This window comes from Papaver somniferum, chromosome 9, assembly GCF_003573695.1.
Source record: "Papaver somniferum cultivar HN1 chromosome 9, ASM357369v1, whole genome shotgun sequence".
NCBI classification, from domain to species: Eukaryota; Viridiplantae; Streptophyta; class Magnoliopsida; order Ranunculales; family Papaveraceae; genus Papaver; species Papaver somniferum.
In genome coordinates, this window is record NC_039366.1 from 89,415,922 (window position 1) to 89,421,778 (window position 5,857).

A 5,857-nucleotide genomic window follows, 5' to 3' on the forward strand; every position below is an offset into this window, starting at 1 on the left:
AGCGATATGATAAAATTTGAATCGTACGAGTCAAATGTTTTTGTTCTTTTTGTAAGCGAACATGTAACCACTAATTTGATTTGAATTAATTGAAATATGTTGATTGTCCAAAAAAATAAGAAAGTTAAACTGACTTGATGCTTTCAATTTTAAAACAACCTTATCTAAATCTTTGACATGGTATTGCTCTGGAGTAGATTTTAATTGTTGAGCTTGGCATGAAAATGATTTCAAAGAGAGGATAGAGAAAGAGTTGATATCCCCTGAAATGCCTTCCTTTTATTCTTTTACAATGCCATTATAGCTGATTGGAATATCGACAAAATTCCAACCAACTGGAATAGTGAATTCATACTTTCTTGGTAGGAATACTTAGTTAAAAAAAAGTCATGCTAGATGACCAGCTCATTCTTTTCCTGGTAGGAAGAATACTTGGTGAATTCACGAAGAAATTACAATACAAAATGTATAAAACAGTCCCACAATTAAGACCCGGTTTACAAAATGGTCATACAATTACAGAGTATTAACAAATCGGTCGCACTTCCGTTAAAACTGTGGTTAAGTCGGGTGGTCCCACTAAGTCAGAGTTAACAGGACTGGCAAATTTACAAGTCTGTCCATAACCAAACTACACTAGATCTGTTACCATAGATCGTGTTTATGTAAAATCTCGAGGACATTTTGACGGATAGGATTAGTCACAGTTTCTATAATGGTTATGGTAGTATTCATCTCCTCCTTCATTATTTGCGGTTGTTTCTTTCTTCCTTTCCTCTCTGAGTTTTTCATCTGCAACAATGGTGGTTGAGTGAAATAGATCGAGTGAGGTTTATGTTCAACTACTTGTGTTTAGAGCTTAGTAGAGATTTTGTGACATACAGGTTGAAAACAAGGAGCTGTTTGTTGAATACAACCAATTGATAGTTGAATACAAGGAAAACAAGGATTCTGTTAGAAGAGATCGTCAAAATGTTAACGAGGTTAGTAATCTTTAACTCATATTGTGCAATTCCAATTATTTTCAGAAACCCTAGTTTCGAATTTGGGGATTTTTTTCATAAACCCTAACTTTTACTATTGCCGTTGAAACAGTCAGGAAAGTGAATAGGTTTGGAAGTTTGGGAGAATGGGTTTGTGTCTGATTTGAAATTGGCAATTTGAGTCGGGGGTTGGGTTTTGTAGTTTGATTTCGGGGTCTCTGTCAGTTTAGAGATGGAGCAGATGAAGATGTGTTTAATCTTGAAACCCAGAAGAAATTAGAAGTGGGTTTTTCTCATTTGAATATTTAATAGGGGTTATGTGGAGATAGAGGTCGAGAAGCTACATAAATTGTTGGTAATTTGAGTTTGAGATGAATTTAGGGTTCTTCATGAGATGTTGCAGATTTATGGGGAATTCATGTATTACAGAGAAGATTGAGAATCCGGTGCTGTTATTGAATTCATATGAAGGGAGATGGTCTTAGAAGCTACAGGAATCAGGGAAAGAGAACAATAATGGTTGTTGAGATGAGTTTGCAGTTTAGCAGGTGCAGTGGTTGTGGAGACAATGAAGCTGCAGTTCAGTGAGATGGTGCAAGGTAGTGATGATGGAGTTTGTAATGGTTTTGAGTAGTGGATGTGTTGTTGTTGGTGGTTAAGAAGAAGTTGTTCCTGCAATGAGTCTGTGATTGTGCTGGTAACAGTGAAGGAATTGATGGTGGTTTGCCTGCGAGTTATGCGAAGTTTGGTTGTTGTGACTGAATGGATACTTGGCGTCTATGTATGAATGTTGTTATTGAATTGCGAATGCATAACTGCAGTTGGAAGCAAGAGCTGAGAAATTGTTGTTGAATGAAATAATAGATGAATGTTAGGATTTAATGTAGGGAGACCGGAAGAATGTGTGCTGCTGAGTTTATAAGATTGCAGGGGAGAATTTGTGTTGAGTTGATTTGCAGGCAAGGGTTAGTTGTACCATGAATGGTTGGTGGTAATGGAGTTGCTGCTTTGTGGTATTGAGTTAAATTGCCAGAGAAATTGAAGAAATCGTGGTGTTTGATACAGAAACTGAACTGTGCTGCTGTGTAGATGCAATTGCAGGAGATGGAGTTGTTGTGACTGAAGTGATGAATATGGAAGGGAGAAAAGGACTGCAACAGATGAATGAGTATGAAGACCAGATGTATGCTTAGGATTTGAATCTGTAAGCTGATGGGTTGAAGGAATTGAATTGCAACAGTACAGTTCAAATGGCTTGATTGAATTGCAGGAGATATGCTGAGATGAACCAGGTAATGATGCTGGTGGCTTCAGACAGAGTGTTCGAGTATTCTGTGTGTGTGTTGTGTGAAATGCTTGTGGTGTTTAATGATAGATGGAAGGGATGTAGAGCACCAGAGTTGCATTACAGGGAGGGAAGTTGCAGGATGAAGCGCCATCATGTGGCAACGTTAGGCATAGGCAGTGTGAATGGCTCAGGCCTTGGCAAGTTGCTGGGTGAGATGAGTTAACTGCAGTTAAAGAGTTTGAGTCAAGTGGGAGGGTATTTTGGAGAGAATTAACTGCGTTTTTTTGCCGAACTGTTTTCTCGGCCAAAATATGACCAATTTGTAAACCAAATTATAAAGTTTGATCGTTTTGTAACTGAATTACCAAAAGTATGACCATTTTGTAAATGTCCCAATTACAATCTCACAAATCACAATCTGTAATGTATACGCGAAGTGGACAATGTGGGACCCACGTGAACCCCAAGACTTACCTCGCTTAAGTCTTACTGTTTCTATCTATTTTTTTTACCGACAATAACAATTAAATTTACATAATTATTTTTATGACCCTAAGGCCAAGAGAGTAACACCCATATTTTTTTTAGGGTATTAGAGCAGTTCCTATGGGATGAACAAACTCAGAGTTTGTTCATTTTGCTCTCATATGGAATGAAAAACATGAAAAATAGATGTTCAAATCAACATATTTGTTGATTTGAACATCGAGTCGGAACATCTGGCGCGCGTCTGTGTCAAGAGCGGGCGACATCTCTACAAACGCTGGCGTCAGAAGGAAAAACGCCAGCGTTTGTACTTCAAACGCGAGTTTTTACTTACATCGCCAGAGTCCATACTAGAAACGCCAGCGTCTGACCCAATGGTGCCAACGGCTCCATCTGAACGGCTGAAAAATCTGGTGATCCAACGGCTACATTTTTTGAATTCTATAAATACTCCCCATTTCAACTCTAAATTCACATATTCTTCTCTTCACTCTCAATTCTTTATTGAACATGTCTCGCCCCGGTTAGTTCGGCGAGTTCCGTATGCTAAAGAAGAAGATGAATCTATTTGCAGAAACTATGTTTTTTTTATCTACTCAGCTTGCTTCGGCAAACTATCCATGGGTGAATTTCTGGGCGGTTATTCACGATGGGTTCTGCAGTGACACTCGTAATCCGAGTCGTCGTTCTATATGTGACATTGAACATCGTTTTGGTACAATTAAGAAAGAAGTAAGTGAGTTTGTAGCTTTAACCATACAAGTAAATCGATATCGACTGAGAGGTGAAACTGATGCTGAGATGGTAACAAGATCTTTGGCTGAATGGCGAAGATGGAAAAATGTGGCTTTTCCTTTCGAATTTTTTTTTGAAATCCTTAAGGTGTTGAACAGTTTCAACCCCTTCTTTGAAGTACCAAATACTTCTTCTCATCAGTGAAGTTAATGTAATGTAGTCCGTCGTAATTTAGTGAAGCCAATGTAAAACACTTACATTTAAACATATATAATTTTATTTAATTAAAGACTGTCGTACTTTTAAAACTAAAACTACAAATGTAGCAAAATTAAAAATTATAATAATCTCTCTAACGTCGCTCATCTCTATCTCCCCCATTGTTATTTTCTGGAGCCAATAATTCAGAAAGTCTTGGGGATAGACCTGGGAAATCACCTAAAGCCAACATAGTTTGTAAATTTCCAAATGGGGATAGACCTGGCTGACCTTGTAATACCCCGATTTCGGTAGTGGTTCGCCGATGAAATGGAATATAGGTAATGGTTTGTCCTTTCCTAACACCAAGGCCTTTTCAGCACAATTGGCTCCAAAGTTGGCAGAATAAGCGCGCTCGGGCGGGAGTAATCCATGGATGGGTGACCTCCCGGGAAGTTACTGTTGGATTACCGCAGCGATGCCCGTTTAAAACCCCACACTGTCGGATAACCGCAGTGGCTAAGTGGGGACAGTATCGGTGGAGGTACGGGTCATTACAAATGGTATCAGAGCCGACGACGGGTCACCTGTCGAGGGTGGGAAGGTATGCTGGATGGGGTTGGTCCAGGTGCTTCTCATGAGGGGTAGGGAACGTCGGAGATCTGGGATTGAGTATATATTCAGGAGCCAAGGACGACTCCAATTTAAGGTGGTGGTATTGTAATACCCCGATTTCGGTAGTGGTTCGCCGATGAAATGGAATATAGGTAATGGTTTATCCTTTCCTAACACCGAGGCCTTTTCAGCACAATTGGCTCCAGAGTTGGCAGAAAACTCTGCAGTTAAGCGTGTTCGGGTGGGAGTAATCCAGGGATGGGTGATCTCCCGGGAAGTTACTGCTGGATTACCGCAACGATGCCCGTTGAAAACCCCACACTGCCGGATCACCGCGGTGGCTTAGTGGGGACAGTATCGGTGGAGGGACGGGTCATTACAGACCTGGCTGGACAAAATTAGGCGATTGGTAAGCACTCTTTGTACTCGGTCCTCCAAGCATATAAGAGGTTTGTTGTTTCGGTGGTGTTGGGTTGTAGGGCATATTTGGGTTGTAGGGCACATTTGGGTTGTAGGGCGAGAATGATGATGAAATCCGCCTAGGTTCAAGCCGAAGTGCCTGAGGTAGAGATACTGGCAAAATTGTTGGTGAAGTAGTATTGTGTTGTGTTTCTTGCACCACATTGTGTTGTGTATCTCGCACCACTGTTTCTTCACTTTCGTGCCATGCTGATCTGTTGTTTTCTTCACTTTCGTGCCATGATGATCTGTTGCTCCTGGTGAAATCGGAAGAATGTGACCGCATCCCATCATTTGGACTTACAGTTGGAGTCCATCCATACATTGTGTATGTATGCCATTTTCGTACTTGTTCCAAGTGCATCGCCTCTACTTGATGATTCCGCCAATGCAAATCGTTGAGTTGAATCTGCAACTCTTTCTCACTGGCAAGGACATTGGAGTAAGGATAATCACGGTCCATACCTTGGGAAACAATAGGGATCGTGGTTGGCTCACCTTGTGAAGTAATACTTTGCAGCTCCCAATGAATTTCGGGCATATTTAACGAGGATGATGAAGAACTTGCACCCGTCCTGGGATAAGTCATAAAGCTTGGCTCTTCTGGAGGTGGTTGGATAGAAATGATACTTGGGTTATGGGACAAGTTTGATAACCCTGGGAAATCAAACCCATAGACGTGCATGTTCTTTGTCCCAATCACAGGCTTCGTAATTGACGTGTACCAGTTGACATATTGCGCTTCACTAATATCCAACTGTGTATTTAGTTCATACCTCTCCCAACCGGTTATTCTCAGCCGATAAAAATCTGATGCAAAGGTTTGCATCTGTTATAGCGGGTTAATTGCAATTGCAAATATACCTTGTATTTGGTACTGCACTCTTTCTCCCAGATACCAAACCTTTCGGCTTGATTCCGGACTGAAAAAAACAACTCTACGCTTAGACCAATCAATAATACTTACTCCAACATCATCATTATACTGAGGTAAACCAGCGTAAGGGCGAACAACTACGTTGTTGTGGCTCCGAGTCATCTGATGTAACCTGTAAACAAAACTGCAACCCAAGACGTCGCTGCCAGTGTTCTT

The 5,857-nt window shown here is 40.7% G+C and overlaps 1 long non-coding RNA gene across 1 annotated transcript; it reads left to right on the forward strand.

Annotated features, from left to right (window-relative positions):
* The first annotated feature begins 761 nt into the window (after window positions 1-761).
* LOC113314120 lies at window positions 762-2,702 on the forward strand. Its single transcript, XR_003342280.1, has 2 exons — window positions 762-983; window positions 1,096-2,702. It is a non-coding gene; the product is annotated as an uncharacterized LOC113314120 (long non-coding RNA).
* Window positions 2,703-5,857: the final 3,155 nt, after the last annotated feature.